Raw genomic sequence first — 23,252 nt, 5'->3', positions numbered from 1 at the left:
GGCTTGAAAACACTCATAGTAGAAAGTATACCTTCTATCTGAAGACTACATATAGAAGGTAAAAGAAATGGAAAATCATCTGCATAAAAAAGAAAAACAGAAAGTGAGTGAGCATATGGGCGTGTCTGAGTGTGTGTGTTCAGTGTAGGAAGTGTCTGAAGAGAAGTTCAGCTACAAGAACTTGCTGCAATAATTCTCTAACAGCATGAACAAAGCCTCCAATAATAAATGGTGACATTTACACAAATATCTGTGGTTGTGCTTTCCATTTGTTCTTATAGGAAACAAGTAAGATTTTTAAATGCTTTAGTGATGTGATCAGTAAACAGTAGTGGGAAAGAATTTCCCTGAAACCTGACTTGCAATCAAAATAAGGAAGGAAGATCTGAGAGAATTGAGAATATTTCAGCTAATCAGGATATGGCACTTTCCGGCACCTGGGTGTCCAAACAAGTGTTTTGAATTCAATACTATTAACATGTGTCACTTTAATGAATATTTTCCTTTGAAGTTGATTGGATGGTTACACTTTTGGCAATAATCTTGTGGTCTGTTGCTTATATTACCTGACCCACAGTTCATTTTCCTTGTGTTGGCTGTGGGAAAGAAAAAGAGTGAAAAATATCTCGGAACCTGGGAAACAGCACTGAGAATGCGACTCATCTTTTAGTTAAACCACTTCAAATAGAAGCTCTTGAAGGACTGCCTCCTCACTGTCTGTGATATGTGTAACCAAAAACAAAGAAATAAGTTCCCTTGGTATCAAACAGATAAGGGGAAAAATCCACAAAATGAGATGAGGCTATTTTTTCTTTTTTAAGCCTGAAATAGGAGGTCAGGCGTTTGTACTCTTCCTTTTGATTTCTAACAAAACCAATCAGAGTCAAGCTACTCTCTTGAGTTAAAAAGTGTTTTCAGGGAGTCCATAATAACATGTTCTAATTGATTATTGAAAAATCCCCACACAGGAACATCCCCTCGTGGTTTGAATGTCTTTTTAGCTCTCTGCTATTTGCAGAACCTTAAACAAAATGTAAGAGAGAGTCCTTGGCTAACTCCAAGGACCTTTATGAGGAGTGGGAGAGAAAAGGGAGGATGTGCATTGGATGCGGCAAAGTGCTCTCTCAAATCAGGACGAGGCCAGGCATGGTGGCTCATGCCTGTAATTCCAGCACTTTGGGAGGCCGAGGGGGGGCGGATCACCTGAGGTAAGGAGTTTGAGACCTGCCTGGCCAACGTGGTGAAACCCTGTCTCTACTAAAAATATAAAAATTAGCTGGGAGTGGTGGCGGGTGCCTGTAATCCCAGCTACTCGGAAGGCTGAGGCCGGAGAATCCCTTGAACCAGGGAGGTAGAAGTTACAGTGAGCTGAGATCGCACTATTGTACTCCAGCCTGGGCGGCAGAGCAAGACTCTGTCTCAAAATAAAATAAAATAAAATGAAGTAAAAATAATTAGCATACATTGGGAGAGTTTCTATGGATGCACAGCCCCAGTCATGTGTGTATATGTGTATATGTTTGTGTGTGTGTGAATATGTTATGCATGTGGGTATATGTGTATGTGTATGTGAGTATATATGCATATATATGTGAATGTGTGTTTATGTGTATATATACATGTGTATGTGTATGTGAGTATATGTGTGTATATAAGTGTACCTCTATATGTGACTGCATTTTCTTTTAGACTCCAGGCTCTTTCAGGCAGTTTAACAGAATATTTAAAGACATAGGCTTTGGAATCAGAAACCAAGGTTTAAATCGAGGTGCCATCATTCTCTAGCTGCATGACTGTCTGCAGACATGCTGCTTAATCTATCTATCTTGGCCTCATAGGCCAGGCAAGGTGGCTCACGCCTGTAATTCCAGCACTTTGGGAGGCTGAGGCGGGTGGATCATGAGGTCAGAAGATCGAGACCATCCTGGCTAATACAGTGAAACCCCGTCTCTACTAAAAAAAAAAAAAAAATACAAAAAATTAGCTGGGCATGGTGGCGGGCGCCTGTAGTCCCAGCTACTCAGGAGGCTGAGGCAGGAGAATGGTGTGAACCTGGGAGGTGGAGATTGCAGTGAGCCAAGATTGCACCACTGCACTCCAGCCTGGGTGACAGAGCGCGACTCCATCTCAAGAAACAAACAAACAAACAAATCTATCTTGGCTTCCATTTTTTCACCTGTAAATGGAGATGATAGTAACACCCACCTTATTAAGATTGCTGCTGTGAGATAGTGTGTGGGAAGTGATCTGCACAGTGCTTGATAAAAGCAGCTCTCAATAGTGAGATCTTAGGTATCATTAATTGGCAACCTCCTCCCTCCACAGATCCAAGAGCATTTTCCTCTCCCCTCCCCTCCCCTCCTCTCTCTTCCCCTCTCTTTTCCTTTTCTTTCTTTCTGGTGGATGTTTCACGTATGTAGCTGATAGTCTGACTCATAGCAGTGTGTGGATTCTTGTTTCAGAGAGCCGTCTCTCACAGCCATCTAGAGAAGCACTGTCACTCCCGGTTCTGCTTCTGTTGCTTCCCACGTAAGGCTATGGGTGCACATGACACACAATTCTGTGGAACTAATACCGGAGTCCTGTATGTGGAGAGAGGGATTCTCCCTTCTGCCACACCATGTGGTCCAGAGCGCAGAAAGTCCTTACAGATGGAAAGAAGCCAAATCTAAGGAACGCAATGGGCTTTAATTCCAGGGGACCATTTTGTTTCATACAGACTTTAAATGCCATCCAGTAGCCTCTTAAATTCCCACGTGTTCCACTAAGACTCAGTAAGAAAGAGACTTAGAAGGCACATGGCCCTTCCCACTTGAGATGCATTACCATGCTGGTTTGTTTAAATGCTTTCTGGTGGGATTAATTCTCTCTGGTTGATCATGGCAGTCACTTTCCAGCCACCTTTCGTATCTTCAATTTTTGTGTTTTCTAAATTTCCTTTGTAGGGAATGTCATATTTGGAAAGCCAATTACTTAATTATGGGTTCAGAATTACTTATTGATTCATTCAACAAATATTTATTGAATACCGTCTAGGTGGTAGGTACTGGGATGAATATTAGGAGAAGACAGTTGTTAAAAACACCTTCCTGAACTTCAAAGTGCTCACAGTACGGTTGAGGAAGAAGAGAAGTAAGTTAGTGATTTCAGTGAAGTGTAGTAAGTGCTGTGATGATTGTGGTAGCATAGGCCTTAAGGGATGGTGGGCAGAGAAAGAAGAGGCTATGTATTCAGGGTCACTGAGCTTGGAAGGGGTAGAGGCAGGATTCAATCTCAGTGTCTATGACTATGAAATCTGTGCGTGTATGCACTAAGATTGATGACTCACTCTTCAGTTGCCCACATCACTGACTTTGAATAATTAGTAAATAATACTTAGATTCTGAGATAAAATAATACCCCAATCATACTCATGTGGGCCATTTCAGTGGAAAATGTGAAATTATGCATTATTTTTATGAAAGAAAATTTTTGCCTGTAATCCCAGCCCTTTGGGAGACTGAGGAGGGCAGATCTCAAGGTCAGGAAATCGAGACCATCCTGGCTAACACAATGAAACCCCGTCTCTACTAAAAATACAAAAAAAATTAGCCAGGTGTGGTGGCAGGTGCCTGTAGTCCCAGCTACTCGGGAGGCTGAGGCAGGAAAATGGCATGCACCCGGGAGGCGGAGCTTGCAGTGAGCCAAGATTGTGCCACTGCACTCCAGCCTGGGTGACACAGCAAGACTCCGTCTTAAAAAAATAGAAAGAAAATGTTACAGTTAATAATAGTGACTAGAAGTAGACTAATAGAGTGGTAGAGACTAACACATAGGACCAGAAAGAAAATATGAATTATTTATAATGTGTCTGTCATGTCTATATCCAATTGCACATAAATGAAATCTTCAGGAGATCAGGAGATTATCCTATCTATTAGAATTGTGCTTGGCTATGTGTTACAGAAATTTGACAGTTCAGAGCTGGCAATCACTCAAGGAAGCCATCACAGGCACAGCTTTTTTTTTTTTTTTCTTTTCTTTTAGAGATGAGGTCTTATTCTACTGCCCGAGCTAGAGTGTACAGGTATGATCATAGCTCACCGTAACCTCAAACTGAGCTCAAGTAATCCTCCTGCTTCAGCCTCTCAAGTAGCTGAGACTACAGGAGCATGGCATGATGCCCAGTTAATTTTTTTCTTTTTTGAAGAGACAGGGTTTCGCTATGCTGCCCAGGTTTGTCTCCAACTCCTGGGTTCAAACAATCCTCCCGTCTTGGCCTCCCAAAGCATTGGGATTACAGGTGTTAGCCACTGTGTCCAGCCAAGGGCACAGGCTTTTTCACACTTCCTGTTCCATCATTCTTACCATGTGCTTTGCATCCTTACGTAGTTGCAAGATGACTACTTCACTTCTAGCTATTGCATCTCTATTCAAGATGGAGAAAAAGGGAGCAGAGCTGAGAGTAAAAGATGCCTGCCAGCTGGGCTTGGTGTTTTTATTAGGAAAAAAAACCCTATCACCTTGCACTTTCATTTCAATGTCCTGTGCTGGGTAAGAAAACCACCTTGAGCTGCAAAGAGTCTGGAAAGCTGACTACTTTTACTGGGCTAAACTGCTGCCCTAAACAAAATCTGGGCTCTGTTAGTAATGAAGACTGGAAGAATGCATATTGAATATGCAGCCAGCACTGTCTGCCACATTCCCTTAAGTAGGTTAAATATTCACTTAAACTCTTGTTTATACCACTCACTCTCACAGAATAGATTAAATATATATATAGGGCAAAAATACACTTCAATTCAGGCTTTGTTTGAATTATCACATAGTCTAAATAAGTTGAGTGTAAGTTACAGAATTTGACTGCACAAGGGGAACAGATTTTTTTTTAACCTTTTTTGTGTTGCTGCAGCCACAAAATGTTCTTTTTTGGTGACAGTGAGCTAGTTTCCCAGTTATTTTATGCTTTCAAATGAAATATTACTATGCTTCTTTTATTATCTGTTTTTTTAATTTCCTAATTTGTGCCATTACATATTTTCCTTGGGTTGTAACCAGAGATTCTGTAAAATATGCCTTGAATTTGGAATAAAAATTAACAGAAAAAAAACTGAATAGGATTATGAACAAAGAAACCGAAGGGTTTAATAATGAATCAATCAACACATATTTATTGAACATTTTCATGGCCAAGACAATTACATTATAACACAAACCTTTATGATTTCCCTCAGCACCTGGCATACTGTCCTACACATGATGGTCAATAAATGCTCTGACTGACAAAATTGCATCTGCCAGAAGATTTAAATAGTTAGATAAATGTATTAATCCATTTTCATACTGCTATGAAGAAATACCTGACACTGGGTAATTTATAAAGAAAAAGAGGTTTAATGGACTCACAGCTGCACATGGCTGGGAAGGCCTCACAATCATGGCAGAAGGTGAAGGAGGAGCAAAGGTGCATCTTACATGGCAGCAGGCAAGAGAATCTGTGCAGGGGAACTGCCCTTTATAAAACCATTAGATCTCATGAGACTTATTCACTATCACTAGAACAGCATGGGAAAAACCCGCCCCATGATTCAATTACCTCCCATCCAGTCGCTCCCATGACACATGGGGATTATGGAGATTTGGGTGGGGACACAAACATGTAATTTTGTAATATAATGTCATTTCACCTATCATCATCATCATCATCATCATCATCATCACAGTCTTTACTAATGTGAAATTACAGAATGTCAGTTTTAAAGTGAAGTTGTCAGCTGGGCGTGGTGGCTTACGCTTGTAATCACAGCACTTTGGGGGAACGAGGTGGGTGGATCACGAGGTCAGGAGATGGAGATCATCCTGGCTAACACAGTGAAACCCCGTCTCTACTAAATATACAAAAAATTAGCCGGGCAAGGTGGCACATTCATGTAGTCCCAGCTACTTGAGAAGCTGAGGCAGGAGAATAGCTTGAACCCGGCAGGTGGAGCTTACAGTGAGCCAAGATCACACCAGTGCACTCCAGCCTGGGCGACAGAGTGAGACTCCGTGTCAATATAAATAAATAGATAAATAGATAAATAAATAAATAAATAAATAATTAAAAAGTGAAGTAGACATAATCTGGGATTGTTCAGAGAAAAGAATAAAAGTTCTGGGCCAGTCAGGAGTCCTGCCAAAGAGAAATGGAAATGAACCTACCATCCACAAAGGATCCAATGAAGATCTTCCAGACATTGGGGTGCTGCCACTTTTACTGCTGATTACTTTGATTATTCTTTTTTCTTTTCTTTTCTTTTCTTTTTTTTTTTTTTGAGATGGAGTCTCACTCTGTCACCCAGGCTGGAGTGCAGTGGCGCAATCTCGGCTCAATGCAAGCTCCGCCTCCCAGGTTCACGCCATTCTCCTGCCTCAGCCTCCCAAGTAGCTGGGACTACAGGCCCCTGCCACCAGGCTCGGCTAATTTTTTGTAGTTTTAGTAGAGACGGGGTTTCACCATGTTAGCCAGGATGGCCTCGATCTCCTGACCTCGTGATCCACCCACCTCAGCCTTCCAAAATGCTGGGATTATAGGCGTGAGCCACCGCGCCTGGCCTACTTTGATTATTCTAAGTTGTTGAGCCTTGTTTCTGACAGAAAAATGAATAGAACAATTAATAGCTTGCATAAAGGCATTGCTACCATTTTATTGTTTGTGCTTTCCCCAAATTCCTATGTTGAAAACAAATTATCAATGTAATGATACTATTTGGAGGTAGGGCCTTTGGGAAATACTAGGTCATGAAGGCAGAGCAGTAATGAATGGGATTAGCGTCTTTATAAAAGAGGACCCAGAGCACTGCCTTTCCCCTTCCACCATGTGAGGACACACTGAGAAGGTGCCATCTATGAACCAGGAAGCAGGCCCTCACAAGACACCAAATCTGCTGGTGCCTGGATCTTGGACTTTCCAGTCTCCAAAACAGTGTAAAATAAATTTCTGTTGTTGATAAGCCACCCAGTTTATGGTATTTTCTTATAGCATTCAGAACAGACTAAGACAGGCAAAAAGTCAACTGTGGCCAGGCGCGGTGGCTCACGTCTGTAATCCCAGCACTTTGGGAAGCTGAGGCGGGAGGATCACAAGGTCAGGAGATCGAGACCATCTTGGCTAACATGGTGAAACCTCGTCTCTACTAAAAATACAAAAATTAGCTGGGCATGGTGGTGGGTGCCTGTAGTCCCAACTACTTGGAAGGCTGAGGCAGGAGAATGGAGTGAACCCGGAAGGCAGAGCTTGCAGTGAGCTGAGATTGTGCCACTGCACTCCAGCCTGAGTGACAGGGTGAGACTCCATCTCAAAAAGAAAAAAAAAAAAATTAACTGTATTTGTTATAGCCCATCTAGAAACCTGCCCATTTGCACATAGATGCACCTCAGCCTGAATAGCTATGTAAACCAAGCCCAAATTTAGAGCTACACTTGAGATCATTCAAGGAGAACTGAAGTTTCAATATGTATTGGAAGAAGACAGGGTAATAAAAATACCAATTGTTTCATTCAATCATTAACAAATATTTATTGAGGGCCTGTAACTTGTCTGGCACTATGTTAAATGCTGTGAATATAGCAGTAAACAAAAACTAAGTTCCTGCTCTCATAAACCTTCCATTATGGTGGGAGTGTGTCCGGAATTGGTGGGTTCTTGGTCTCACTGACTTCAAGAATGAAGCTGTTGACCCTCGTGATGAGTGTTACAGTTCTTAAAGACGGCGGGTCCAGAGTTTGTTCCTTCAGATGTTCAAATGTGTCTGGAGCTTCTTCTTTCTGGTGGGCTCGTGGTCTCGCTGACAGGAGTGAAGCTGCAGACCTTCACATTGAGTGTTACAGCTCATAAAGGCAGTATGAACCCAAAGAGTGAGCAGCAGCAAAATTTATTGCAAAGAGCGAAAGAACAAAGCTTCCGCGGTGTGGAAAGGGACCGGAGTGAGTTGTCGCTGGCTGGCTCCCGCAGCCTGTGTTTATTTGCGTATCTGACCCCACCCACATCCTGCTGATTGGTCCATTTTACAGAGCGTGGATTGGTCCGTTTTGACAGGTGCGTTTGCAATCCTTGAGCTAGACACAAAGTGCTAGATGGAAAAGTTCTCCAAGTGCCCACTAGGTTATAGCTAGACACAGAGTTAGCTAGATACCGAATACCAATTGGTGTATTTACAAACCTGGAGCTAGACACAGAGTACTAACTGATGTATTTACAAACCTTGAGCTAGACACAGAGTGCTGATTGGTGGATTTACAATCCTCTAGCTAGACATAAAAGTTCTCCAAGTCCCCACTAGATTAACTAGATACAGAGTGCTGATTGATGCACATACAATCCTCTGGCTAGATATAAAAGTTCTCTAAGTCCCCATCCAGCTCAGGAGCCCCGGTTGGCTTCACCTAGTGGATCCTCCACCAGGGCTGCAGGCAAAGCTCTCTGCCAGTCCCCAACGGCGCCTGCCCTTCTCAGCCCTTGGACTGTCCATGGGACCAGGCGCCAAGGAGCAGGGGCCAGCGCCCATTGGAGAGGCTCAGGCCGAGGGGGAGCGCACTGCAGGGGGGGAGCTCAGACACGGCGGGCTGCAGGTCCCAAGCCCTGCCCCACAGGGAGGCAGCTAAGGCCCGGCCAGAATTTGACTGCAGCACCTTGGTGGGCTAGCACTGCTGGGGGACCCGGCACAACCTCCGCAGCTGCGGGCCCGGGTGCTAAGCCCCTTACTGCCTTGGATTGGCGGCGCCAGCCGGCAGGCCGCTACGAGTGTGGGGCCACCGAGCCCGCACTAGCACCTGCCGGAACTCACACTGGCCCACAAGCACAGCCCCGGTTTCCGCCCGTGCCTCTCCCTCCACACCTCCCCTCAAGCAGAGGGAGGAGGCTCAGGCCTCAGCCAGCCCAGAGAGGGGCTCCCACAGTGCAATGGCGAGCTGAAGGGCTCCTCAAGCACCGCCAGAGTGGACACCGAGGCCGAGGAGGCACTGAAAGTGAGGGCTGCTAGCACATTGTCACCTCTCAATTGTGACTTGTCTGGCACTATGTTAAATGCTGTGAATATAGCAGTGAACAAAAACTAAGTCCCTGCTCTCATAAACCTTCCATTATGGTGAGAGGAGCCAGACAATTAGCAAATAAGTAAATAAGTAAGCAGGCATGTACATAAACACACATATGCAATCAGATAGTGCTAAGTGCTTATAGGGAGGGTGCTATTTCAGATAGGCTAGTTAGAAAAGGTCTGATAAGGGAACATCAGTGAGAGGTGACAACGTGCTAGCAGCTCTCGCTGGCTCTGGGCACCTCCTCGGCCTGGGATTCCACTCGAGGTTCTCAAGGAACCCTTCAGCCCACCACTGCACTGTGGAAGCCCCTCTCTGGGCTGACCGAGGCTGGAGCCAGCTCCCTCTGCTTGCAGGGGCCATGTGGAATGAGAGGTGCAGCCGGGAACCTGTGCTCACTGTGTTCACATGGTTCTCGCAGGCCAGCGCCAGTTCCAGGTGAGCATGGACTCGGGAGGCCCAACACTAGGAGTAGCAGGCTGATGCCGTGCACCGGGAAGTGAGGGGCTTAGCACCTGGGCCAGAAGCTGCGGAGGGTGCACCGGGTCCCCCAGCACTGCTGGCCTGCCTGCTCCACACTTGAATTCTTGCCAGGTCTCAGTTGCCTCCAGGCAGGGCAAGGCTCAGGACCTGCAGCCCGCCATGCCCGAGTCCCCCACCCCGTGGGCTCCCACACAGCCTGAGTCTCCCCTATGGGTGCTGCCCCCTGCTCCACAGCACCCAGTCCCATCAACTGCCCAAGGGCTGAGGAGTGTGGGCATGCCATGTGGGACTGGCGGGCACCTCCGCTGGCAACCCCTGCATGAGATCCACTAGCTGAAGCCAACTGGGCTCCTGAGTTGGGTGGGGAGAACTTTTATATCTAGCTAGAGGATTGTAAATGCACCAATCAGCACTCTGTCAAAATGGACCAGTCAGCTCTCTGTAAAATGGACCAAACAGCAAGATGTGGGTGGGGTCCGATAAGGGAATAAAAGCAGGCTGCCCCAGCAAGAGTGTCAACCCACTCTGTGGAAGCTTGCTTTGTTTTTTGGCTCTTTGCAATAAATCTTGCTGCTGCTCACTCTTTGGTTCCGCACTGCCTTTATGAGCTGTAATACCGTGAAAGTCTGCAGCTTCACTCCTGAAGCCAGCGAGACCAGGAACCCACCGGGAGGGATGAACAACTCCATACGCACTACCTTTAAGAGCTGTAACACTCACTGCGAAGGTTTGCAGCTTCACTCCTGAAGCCAGCCAGACCAGGAACCCACCAGAAGGAGGAAACTCTGGACACATCTGAACATCTGAAGGAACAAACTGCAGACACACCATCTTTAAGAACTGTAGCACTCACCGGGAGGGTCCGCGGCTTCATTCTTGAAGTTAGTGGGACCAAGAACCCACAAATTTCGGACACATTAGGACAGAAACCTGGAGATAAACATGTGTCTCTCTGGAGAAAGAAGCTTCTGTAGTAGCAGGCGAAAGAGACAGGATCTGCAGGCTTGTTTGAGAAACAGCATGTGAAAGATTCCGTGGATGACAAAATGAGACAGGGTAGCTCAGAGGCCTGGTGCAATAGTCCAGGTGTTGTATTTGAAACATTAGGGGTTTGGTTTAGGTCCTACTGCTGGCCTTGCCACACAGCCAATCACTGAGATGTCGATTATTGCCAAGGAAGAAGGCTTTAATTGGGTGCTGCAGCAGAGGAAATGAGAACTCAGTCTCAAATCCGTCTCCACGATGGACTAAAACTAGGGCGTCTAGCCGGGAAGAAATGTAACAATGTGCAAGAAAACAGGAACTATGGAAGGGCAAGAAGCAATCATGATGAATGAGGGGTCCAGCATCTCATTGTTTTCATGTGGTGATCGGGTGAGCTTCAGTTTTTTCATACTTTTTTAGAGAAACCTGAAGGCCCTTTCCTGAGGAAGGAGCTCAGACAAAACAAATATGTTTAAAGTTTTAACACCAGAAAGGTCAATTTCTTTCTTTCTTTCTTTTTTTTTTAAATTTTTTTAAGTTTGGAGGTACCATTGCAGGTTTGTTACATAGGTAAACTTCTGTCATGGAGGTTGGTTGTGCAGATTAGTTCATCACCTAGGTATTAAGCCTAGTATTCATTAGTCGTTTTTTTTTTATCCTCTCCCTCCTCCCACCGTCTAACCTCCAAAAAACCCCAGTGTATGTTGTTCCCTTCTGCGTCCTTCTGAGAACCCTCAGTATTTGGTTTTCTGTTCCTGTTAGTTTGCTAAGGATAATGACCTCCAGGTCCATCCATGTCCCTGCAAAGGATATGATCTCATTCTTTTTTTTTTTTCTTTGAGATGGAGTCTTGCTGTGTCGCCCAGGCTGGAGTGCAGTGGCCCGATCTCTGCTCACTGCAAGTTCCGCCTCGCAGGTTCACACCATTCTCCTGCCTCAACCTACCGAGTAGCTAGGACTACAGGCACCCACCACCATGCCCAGCTAATTTTTCATATTTTTAGTAGAGATGGGGTTTCACCATGTTCGCCAGGATGGTCTCGATCTCCTGACCTCGTGATCTGCCCGTCTCGGCCTCCCAAGGTGCTGGGATTACAGGCGTGAGCCACTGTGCCTGGCCGATCTCATTCTTTTTTTTTTTATGGCTGCATAGTATTTCATGGTGCATATGTACCACATTTTTCTTTATCCAGTCTATTATTAATGGGTCTTTAGGTTGATTTCATGTCTTTGATATTGTAAATAGTGCTGTAATAAACGTATGTGTATAATATGGTTTGGCTCTGTGTCCCCACTAAAGTCTCATCTTGAATTGTAATCCCCACATGTTGGGGAGGGATCTTGTGGGAGGTGATTAGGTCATAGGGGTGGTCCCCTCATGCTGTCCTCATAATAGTGAGTGAGCTCTCATGAGAGCTGATGGTTTTATCAGGGACTTTTTCCCCTTTTCTCAGTACTTCTCTCTCCTGCCACCATGTGAAGGAGGATGTGTTTGCTTCCTCTTCCACCATGATTGTAAGTTTCCCTGCAGAACTGTGAGTCAATTCAACCTCTTTCATTTATAAATTAAGCAGTCTTAGGAAGTTCTTTCTAGTAGTGTGGGAATGGACTAATACAGTAAACTGGTACCACAGAGAGTGGGGCACTGCTGTAAAGATACCCAAAAATGTTGAGGTGACTATGGAACTGGGTAACAGACAGAGACTGGAAGAGTTTGATGGGCTCAGAAGAAGACAGGTAAATGTGGGAAACTTTGGAACTTCCTAGAGACTTGTTGAATGGTGGTTTTGACCAAAATGCTGATAGTGATATGGACAATGAATTCCAGGCTGAGGAGTTCTCAGATGGAGATGAGGAACTTGTTGGGAACTGGAGTAAATGTCACTCTTGTTATGCAAAGAGACTCGTGGCATTTTGCCCCTGCCCTAGAGATCTGTGGAACTTTGAACTTGTGAGAGAAGATTTAGGGTATCTGGCAGAATAAATTTCTCAGCAGCAAAGTGTTCAAGAGGAAGTAGAGCAAAAAAAGTTTGGAAAATCTGCAGCCTGGGGATGCAATAGAAAAGAAAACTCCATTGTATGGGTAAAAATTCAAGCCAACTGCAGAAATTTGCATAAATTATGAGGAGGAACCAAATGTTAATCACCAAGACAACAGGAAAATGTATCCAGGGCATGTCAGAGACCTTGATGGCAGCTCCTTCTATCACAGTCCAGAGGCCTAGGAGGAAAAAATGCCTTCCTGGGTTGGACTCAGGGACCCCTGCTGTATGCAGCCTTGGGACATGGTGCCCTGTATCCCAGGTGCTTTAGCTTCAGCTGTGGCTACAAGGGGGCAAGGTGCATCTCAGGCTATTGCTTCAGAGGGTGCAAGCCACAAGCCTGGGTGGTTTGCACAAGGGGTTGGGCCTGAAGGTACACAGAAATCAAGAATTGAGGTTTGGGAACTTCCACCTAAATTTCAGAGTATATATGGGATGTCCAGTCAGAATTTGCTGCAGGGGAGGAGCCCTCATGGAGAACCTCTGCTAGGGCAGTGTGGTAGGGAAATGTGGGGTCACAGGTCCCACACAGAATCCCCACTGGGGTACTGCCTAGTGGAGCTGTGAGAAGAGGACCCACATCCTCCAGACCCCAGAACAGTAGGTCCACCAACAGCTTGCATCATGAGCCTGGAAAAACCACAGACAATGCCAGCTCATGAAAGCAGCCAGGAAGGGGGCTGTACCCTGCAAAGCCTTAGGACCAGAGCTGTGCAAGGCTGTGGGAACCCACCTCTTCCATCAGCATGATCTGGATGTAAGACATAGAGTCAAAGTAGATAGTTTTGGAACTTTAAGGTTTAATGACTGCTCTATTGGATTTTGGACTTGCATGGGACCTGTAGCCTCTTTGTTTTGGCCAACTTCTCCCATTTGGAATGGATGTATTTACCCAATGCCTGTACCCTCATTGTATCTAGGAAGTAACTAACTTGCTTTTGATTTTATAGGCTTATAGGCAGAAGGGAATTGCCTTGTCTCAATGAGACTGTGGACTTAGACTTTTGGGTTAATGCTGAAATCAGTTAAAACTTTGGGGAACTGTTGGCATAATTGTGTCTGTTCTCATGTTGCTATAAAGAACTGCCTGTGACTGGGTAATTTATAAAGGAAAAAAGTTTAATCGACTCCTAGTCCCACAGGGGCTCAGGAAACTTACAATCATGGCAGAAGGGGAAGCAAACATGTTCTTCTTCACATGGCAGCGAGAGAGAAGTGCCGAACAAAGGGGGAAAAGCCCTTGATAAAACCGTGAGATCTTGTGAGAACTCACTCACTATCATAAGAAGAGCATGAGGGAACCATCCCATAATCTAATCACTTCCCATGAGTTCCCTCCCCAACACGTGGGGATTACAATTTGGATTACAATTCAAGATGGGATTTCAGTGAGGACACAGAGCCAGACCATATCATTCTGCCTCTGGCCCCTCCCAAATCTTACCTTTCTCACATTTAAAAACACAATTATGCCAACAGTTCCCCAGCATAATAAAGTAGACAATAAATGTAATGTGCTTGATTCATGCTGAAACCATCGCCTGCCGGCACTCCCTCCACCCACCCCCTACAGTTTGTGGAAAAATTGTCTTCCACAAAACCAGTCCCTAGTGCCAAAAAGGTTGGGAGACTGCTGATCTATGGTACTATTGGGTTGGTTTCAGTGTGGGGTGCTGGTGACTGGCACCAGAGTGGGAGCAGTCAACACGCCAGGGTATTATCAGTGGTTGTCTCTGAGTGTTAAGATTATGGTCTATTTTTATGCTTCTTTATATATTTTTAGTCTTTGCACATTTTCTACAAAGAATAAATTACTTGTGTAATCACAGGAAACAAATACTACCTCTTACCCTCTCCCCTACCCAAGTCAGACATAATTGAAAAATGAATGCTTAGAGAAAGGAGGTCACCCAAGATCAGACTTCAGAATTCAAATTTAATAAGATCTACTTGTGATTCATGATAGAGTTTGTCAAACATTTTCACCAAATTTTAGCAACAAGTTTGAATGCTGCAAGAGATAATGAAAAGTGAAAAGATGGTGAGGGAGACAAAACAAAACAAAATTGGCAAAGAAAAAGATGACATTTTAAATAGCAACATGAACACTCTGCCTTAGGACTAACCTACTGTGCGATAAAATGATTTTTAATTGAAAAGTTCTTTTTGAGAAACGTTTTTAAAAGTCTTAATATAAAAATATGGAACATATAAGAATTTAACTAATGCCTTGCGTTTAAGGTGCATTATAACTGTATAAGGAATTTTTACACGAAAATTTGGGAGAACAAGAGAGAACATCCTGTAATAATGTGACTAAACTTGTTACTGAGCCATATTACAAATTCTGGAATATAAAGACAAGGTAGAGTATGTTCCAAGGCAGGCAGTCGTCACGCACTGCTTGGCTTGTAGGTCCTATTAGGGATTTTGATGTTTCTCCTAAAAACCAGTGGAAAACCACTGAAGTATTTTAAGGAAGAAGTAGCTTAAATAGGCCCGAGTTTCAAAAGATTCACATTTGTTTTTTTAAACAGGGGTCATATCAGAAATATATGTTTGATGAAATTAACTAGAGAACAAGAAGTATATACTCAAAAATGCAAATACTACAATATATAGGACAGCGTAAGTACATTTTCATTTGAAAATGAATTGTATGAGTCCCAGAAGTTACAAGATTACACTGGAAAGAAAGAGTGATCATAAAGTAAAAATATTTACGATTGAACTGACCACTTATGGAACTAACCCATGCTGCGCTCTCTCTTCCCCACAGAGTGACCCTAGTTTCTGTCTCTATTGTCTCTGTCCCACCTCTGTCCATCTTATGCTGTCTGTCTCTCATTGACTGTTGGTGGTTGACAATACCATGCAAACACAGAGGGAAATTACATCTCTTACAAAATATGAAGGATTTCATACAGACAATAAAGGTGATGTTGGAAACTGCTTCACCAATCTTGGTCATTAACCGTGAGGATCTGTGAGAGTTTAACCAGCACAGTCATCACTGTGGCTGACTCAGCAATTTTTTTCCACTACCAGTGATTAACCTAAGCGGATGATGGTAGTCCTGTTCCTTTTACCACTTATTTATTTAAGAATGAGTTAAGTTAAGCAGACATTAAAAGCGGGCTATAACAGAGGGTCTCTTTTTGAGATTTTCAAGATTGGAAAATTCTGCTTTGATGCTAAGAGGCAGAATAAAACCCAGAAAGATTCATTCAATCTGACTTATTAATATTTGGGAGAGGTCAGTTTATTCTGCTCAGTTCAATTAAAATCAAATAACTTTAGTGGATAGGAATTATTCAAATGTTTGTAATACTAGGATCTATTACTCTAGGCAAGCCATACCTAAGTAATCTATACAGTTAGGGGCAGGCTAATTTGGGGCAGCAGGAAATAGTCAACTAAAATAGAGCAGAGATGGAGGAAAATACCACTGGGAGGGCCACTCACATGTTTCAGGGCAGACATGAAAAGGTAGGCAAGTGTTTCTCTTTCTTTTGGCAAGCATTTTATAGGAAAAATTCTACAAAGCTAGGAGACTACCTGGTAAAGCTAAGCCCATTTAGAAGGGGAGGGAAGGAAGAAAATAATGCAAAAAGTCAGAGCTCAGTACAAGGAATCATTTCAATGCATGTGATTGATGACTGAAGTTTCGCCCCTGCTTTTTGATTCCTGTTTGCTGATTTCCCATTTTATTTACCCATAATCCACTCATTACCCTGATAAACCATGGAAGCAGTGGTCCGCAAATCTGTGTTAGTTACTCTGTTCTCTCTGCAGTCTCTCAGAGGTACCTGCTAACACAGCTTTAAAGATCCCCTGTAAATCAAAATTAGCCAGGCTTGGTGGCACATGCCCGTAGTCCCAGTTACTCGGGAGGCTGAGGCAGGAGAATTGCTTGAACCCGAGAGTTGGAGGTTGCAGTAAGCCGATATCGCACCACTGCACTGCAGCCTGGGTGACAGAGCAAGACTCCATCTCAAAAAAAAAAAATAAAATAAAATAAATCCCCTATAAGTTAATAACTTCCACTTTCTATCTCTTGCCTTCAACGTCCATATTCCTTCTCCCTACAGATAATCTACCTTGAAAGAATTTGCCACCAACTCATTGAATGGGTCAGTTTAATAAAATCATTGACTCCTAATAATCTTTGCCACTCCTGTGTTCCTGGGCACTAGGCTGGTGCCTCTTAACTCTGGCTGCATGGTAGAAATGTGTGAGGTGTATGAGGAGTTTTTTTTAAAGGACCAATATCATGTCAACTTGGAGCGACTAGAATTTAATTGGTCTGGGTTGGTTATTTGGTTATTATTTTTTATTATTTTTATTTTTTTTTGACAGAGTCTCGCTCTGTCGCCCAGGCTGGAGTGCAGTGGTGCGATCTCGGCTCACTGCAAGCTCCACCTTTTGGGTTCACACCATTCCCCTGACTCAGTCTCCAGAGTAGCTGGGACTACAGGCGCCTGCCACCATGCCCAGCTAGTTTCTTTTATTTATTTATTTATTTATTTTTTGCATTTTTAGTAGAGATGGGGTTTCACTGTGTTAGCCAGGATAGTCTCAATCTCCTGACCTCACGATCCACCTGCCTCAGCCTCCCAAAGTGCTGGGATTACAGGCATGAGCCACTCTGCCTGGACTGTTTTGTGATTTTATTGTACAGCTAGGGTTAAGACAACCTAACTAAGCCCTGGGTTTTAGCTGCTCTTCTACACGGCTTTGTTCACTGTTCTCTGTGCATTTCTTCAGTCCTCTCTCCTTTGCTTCCACTCCACAACCACAAAGCAAGATGGTGATCCTCTTACTCTCAACATTTGTGTAGAATCTTTTACAGAGTTAGGCTGTTTTTCTCCTATAGCTCTATCTAGTTGATACACAACAGGAAGTTGTCTTCAAGCATACTTTCTATCGAGGCATTATTCTATCTGGAATTGTGTATTGAATTCTGAATGTCTACTTTAAATAAATACAATTAAGATAACAGAACTCAAGGTTACGAACTCATTGAACTTTCCAGGTCCTTTCCCATTTCTCTTTAGAAATTGGTCTGTTTTCTGTAGATTTCAAGTAGACTGACACTCTCCATCTTCTTTTTTTTTTGAGACAGAGTCTCATTCTGGCTTTCAGGCTGGAGCACACTGGCACAATCTTGGCTTACTGCAACCTCTGCCTCCCGGGTTCAAGCGATTCTCCCACCTCAGCATCTCCAGCAGCTGGGATTTATAGGCATCTGCCACCACACTGGTCTAATTTTTTTTTTTTTTTGTATTTTTTTTTTTTTTAGTAGAGATGGGGTTCACCATGTTGGCCAGGCTGGCCTCGAACTTCTAATGTCAAGTGAACCACCCACCTAGGCCTCCCAAAGGACTGGGATTACAGATGTGAGCCACTGTGCCTAGCTTCTCCACATTCTTTATATCATTTGTTCCTCCTGTCTTCAATCATCATCCTTTCTGTTTTCCTTTCCTTATTGTTAATTTTTTATATTTTAGTTGCATTCTCCTTAACTAACATAATTTGTTTCTAGTCACTCCTTAGATAACTCTACTTAATTCAGAGAGTTATTCTGTACTCACATATCTTTCTTTTTTACTTTTTTAATTGTTTATTTGTTGTTTTTGACATCTTAATGGCATTTTTGAGCTTCTCAAAAGTGAGTGCTGTTTTAACTACCTCTTATAACCAGTAAGTGTTCTGTATACATAAAGCACTCAATAAATGGCTAATTAATATCCAGTTTTCTGTTGGTACAATACTTAAATCTTTTCTGCCTGAGCCAAGTCCAAGATATAACTCTCTTATCTACTATAGTGACTGGCCTGCATAGCCATCTGTCTAAACCCTGAGACTGAAATTCTTTAATGTGGAGATCTCTATCTGCAGACAGGAGTATGACTTGATGATGATCAAAAAATACTACCCTCACTGAACACACAAGCCTTTGGTTGGCAGCCAAAGGCAATTATGTATAAAATCTGAAGCTATTTGTAATTCTGAGTTTCATGTCTTTAATGCTTTCTCCAAGAGCCACCCTATTTTCAAGGAATTAGCATCAGGATAGCCATTGGCTGCCATAGATGTTTAGTGATTCATAGATCTTTTGCATTGTTTGAAAATATGCATTTTCTGGCAGGGTGTGGTGGCTCAAGCCTGTAAACCCAGCACTTTGGGAGGCCAAAGTGGGCAGATTATCTGAGGTCAGGACCAACTTGGCCAACATGGTGAAACCCTGTCTCTACTAAAAATACAAAAATTAGCTGGGCATGGTGGCACGCATGTCATCCCAGCTACTTGGGAGGCTGAGGCAGGAGAATTGCTTGAGACAGAGGTTGCAGTGAGCTGAGATTGTGCCACTGCACTCCAGACTGGCCGAGAGAGTGAGACTCTGTTTCAATAAAAAATAAAAATAAAGAAAGAAATTATGCATTTTCCCTGCACACCTAAACTGGAATTGACTGATCTACGCTAACCATATGTAATGGGCACATGGTTCTTTGTATGAGTCTGGCCTATACACAGTGCAGCATGGTATTATGTACTAACTTTTTTTTTTTTTTACTTGTTTTAAGTCTATATGTAACTTCTTGAGGATAGAGAAGATTCTATCTTCTAGAGATAGCATGGTACAGGGAGAGACTTAACCGCAACCTCTGCCTCCCGGGTTCAAGCGATTCTCCCGCTTTAGCCTCTCCAGTAGCTGTGATTATAGGCACTGTACATAAGGATTTATGTACGCAAGACTGGTACAGCTGGTGATGGCTCAATTTTTGTGGCTTAGCTGATTGACTGGACCAATGAGAGCTGAAATTATCAAGGTACAGGAGGTGATGCTGAGTGGTCCTCAAGCTTTAATATGCTTAGAATCACCTGGAAAACTTTTGATTCAGAACTTTTGATTCAGTAGACCTGGGATTGGTGGGAGGATTTGCATTTCTTTTCTTTTCTCTCTTTTTTTTTTTTTTTTTTTTTGAGACAGTCTTGCTCTGTCGCCAGGCTGGAGTGCAGTGGCATGATCCTCAGCTCACTGCAACATCTGCCTCCCGGGTTGAAGTGATTCCCCTGACTCAGCCTCCCAAGTAGCTGGGACTCCAGGTATGCTCCACCACACCTGGCTAATTTTTTGTGTTTTAGTAGAAACGGGGTTTCACCATGTTGGCCAGGATGGATTGATCTCCTGACCTCGTGATCTGCCCGCTTCGGCCTCCCAAAGTGCTGGGATTACAGGCGTGAGCCACCGTGCCCGGCCAGATTTGCATTCTAACAAGTTCTTAGGTTCTTCTGCTGCTTAGGTTCTTAGGTTCTTAAGTTCTGCTGCTGCTGCTCCAGGGATCACACTTTAAGAATCACTGCCCGGCCGAGAGGGGCGGATCACGAGGTCAGGAGATCGAGACCATCCTGGCTAACACAGTGAAACCCCGTCTCTACTAAAAAAATTAAAAAACTAGCCGGGCGAGGTGGTGGGCGCCTGTAGTCCCAGCTACTCGGGAGGCTGAGGCAGGAGAATGGCGTAAACCCGGGAGGCGGAGCTTGCAGTGAGCTGAGATCCGGCCACAGCACTCCAGCCTGGGCGACAGCGAGACTCCATATCAAAAAAAAAAAAAAAAAAAAAAAAAAAAAAAAAAAAAAAAAAAAAAAAAAGAATCACTGCCCACAACTGTACCAGGAATTTGGCTTGTCTTTTGGGAGATTGGCAGACAGAGCAGGATCTTGTGGAGTTGCAAGGGTCTGACAGCCTGACCATAATTTATGTCTAGAGAGTGGTGGTCCAACCTTCCTCTCATATGTCCATGGGAGTGAACAAGCTGCTTTGTCTGTTTCATTAGCACTTTTATTAGTTCGTCTCTGAGTCATGTTTAACATACTTGACTACAATGTTAGGACAGAAACATTATGCTCAAAGCTCTAGGGATACTTTCAAATATGTGACCATTGAAAAGTACCAACCCAGTCAACAGGGTTAGGATTGCTCATCTCCTTAGTACTTGGACTGTTACCTGTGGGTCTTGAACATTTTTGTAGGATATAAAGGCAGAGGAGAGGAGGATGTTATAGAAAGACTAAAGACTTCTGGAGTCAGCAGCCGTGCGGTCATGTTATTTAAACACTCTAAGACTCATTTTTCTCTTCTTAAAAGCAGTATATTGGCCAGGCGCGGTGGCTCATGCCTGTAATCCCAGCACTTTGGGAGGCCAAGGCAGGTGGATCATGAGGTCAGGAGTTCGAGAGCAGTCTGGCCAACCTGGTGAAATCCCATCTCTACTAAAAATACAAAAAGTAGTCGGGTGTGGTGGCGTGCACCTGTAATCCCAGCGTACCCAGGAGGCTGAGGCAGGAGAATTGCTTGAACCTGGGAGGTGGAGGTTGCAGTGAGCCGAGATCGTGCCACTGCACTCCAGCCTGGGCAACAGAGCAAGACTCCATCTCAAAAAAACCAAAAAGCAGTATGTTAATACTTCATGAAGAAGGTATAAGAATTAAAAGTGTATAAGATCCTTCCTTTTGTATGGAACACCCAATACTTCCTAATAAACGGTGACTAAGTTCCTGTATTTATAACTTTGTCATGGGGTCCCTGTCTGCTCTGCAGAGACAGCTGGATGAGTTATGCATCTGAGAAGGCAGGGGTTGCTGCAAACTGTGGATTTTGGCAGACCCACTTAAAAGCAGATATAGGGAGGCTAGTGATTTGAACAATTGGTATATAAGTACTAGATGAGAGTCTCCATGATACAGAAAGTATGGCTCATGTAAGTGTTTTTTGCTTTTTACTGTTGACAGGGTAAGCCTTGGACAGGAATTGGGAATCTTCCAGATTTGTCTTAATGCTCCTGACCTCTCCATTCTATGGCTCCTTTCTCCCAGTGTCTATCTCCCTATCAAATCTTACTCTCTGAAAGCTCTTTGCTCTCCTAACCTCAGCATGGTGAGATTGACTGTTACCATAAGCTCCTACTATGTGTGTCATATCCTTCAGGTGTACTGAGGTGGAAATAGACCAGGTGGAGAACCACTGTTTTTGCATTTTCAATGTTAATCCTTATTGCTAACTGGGAATTGAAAGGCTGTTTCTTCTAGTGAGGGAACCTCAGATACCTGCAAGCAGGTAAGAAAGACTAAAGTGCCTTAGATAGCTGCCACGTGTAGATAAGATTGACCCTGTGTTCAAACTGAAGCTATGTTCCGTCATTCTAATATGGACACATAGCATCAGAAAAATCAAAATACATACATGCTACACACAACTTCCATTTGAAGCCAGTTTTTCTCATAGGAAAATACTACAGGGGCAATCTCCAACCAGCCTCTTTTACTAAAACATAGCATTTTGTTAGAATAAAAATGCTCTTAGAGCCTCTGTTAAAGGAAATAACTCTTTTGTTTTCATGATTTGAACCTCAGAAACTGAGAACACCTCGGGAAAGAAAAAGGACCCCTTCAGCTCTGCTGTGATTCTGCAGTGTGGCTCCAGCATGTCTAGGGGTTTCAAATCTGATGCTAAGACCGTCAGTCCCGCGATAAGGAGGAAGCTTAAAACAGCAGAACAAAGGAGAGCTTATACAGTCCATAGAATATGAAGTGATGACAAGCACAGCAAAACGAAGTCGAGAGTGAAAAGGAAATTGCACAAGAGGGCAGGATAAAGAGATCCTAAATATCCCTAGTTTCGGTTTCTAGGAGGGGAAAAAATTCAAAGAATATTCCTACCTTTCAAAGGTATTTGTTCAAATGCAATGGCCTCCACTTAGTCTACCAGAGTTCTTTATCTCAGTTATCTAACTCTTTGGATTGCTCAAGTGAGCTGAAAATCTCAGAGGCTTTCCTCATGAGGTTCTCAAAAGATCCTGTTGCAGGCTTTAGAGGAAGATCATAGTTTTTAGTTTCGTTACCACTAGAATGGGTGACCAGGTGCTATGCCATTTCTTTTAGCTTTACAATAAAAAGGAGCTTCTTATACACTCTTTTCTCAGCAGCACTATGGCAAGAGATCCCCAGAAGGAGAGACAGAGGGAGCTGAACTGTATTTAGTAAATCTGAACCACCTGGGATGTTTCTTTTAGATAACACACCCTCTCTTCAGAAAAAAAAAAAAAAAAAAAAAGTTCCACACTATATGCTGATAACATCCTCTATTCTCTGCTTAGTTTGATCATTATGGGTACTTTGGGAAAGCATCTTATAGTTTGTAAGTGACAGAGCTACCAAGACCTATCTGTATCAGGTACCAAGCTAGATAGAAACTGTATATAATTCACTCATTACATTCTTGTAGAAACAGAATGTGATAACTATTTTGGGGCCTGTTTTGAAGTGACAGAATTGAGGCAGAAAGAAGTTAATTTGTTTAGCCCATGCTCACAAATCCTGTAAGCAGCAGGATTCAGACTATGGTATGTAAGATTATAAACGCCTGCATTTCTCTGGTGGCCGTGAGATGTAGGCAACGTAATCAGCCAAGGAACAGAAAATTAGACACATGTTGAAATTTGGTAATGAATCATTCTCCTGTCTCCCTCTAAATTCTAAACCAGATAGACAGTGGGATAAGATAAATGAATATCAGCTTTTTTTTTTTTTTTTTTTTGTACTGGAAATAGCAGATTGAAAAACATGGCTTGGAAGAGAGGCTATAATTAGGTTTCCTAATTGCTTCCCCATGAGTTGAACCAA

This window comes from Macaca thibetana, chromosome 1, assembly GCF_024542745.1.
Source record: "Macaca thibetana thibetana isolate TM-01 chromosome 1, ASM2454274v1, whole genome shotgun sequence".
NCBI classification, from domain to species: Eukaryota; Metazoa; Chordata; class Mammalia; order Primates; family Cercopithecidae; genus Macaca; species Macaca thibetana.
The sequence above is the reverse complement of the archived record's forward strand: the minus strand, read 5'-3'. Positions refer to the sequence as shown.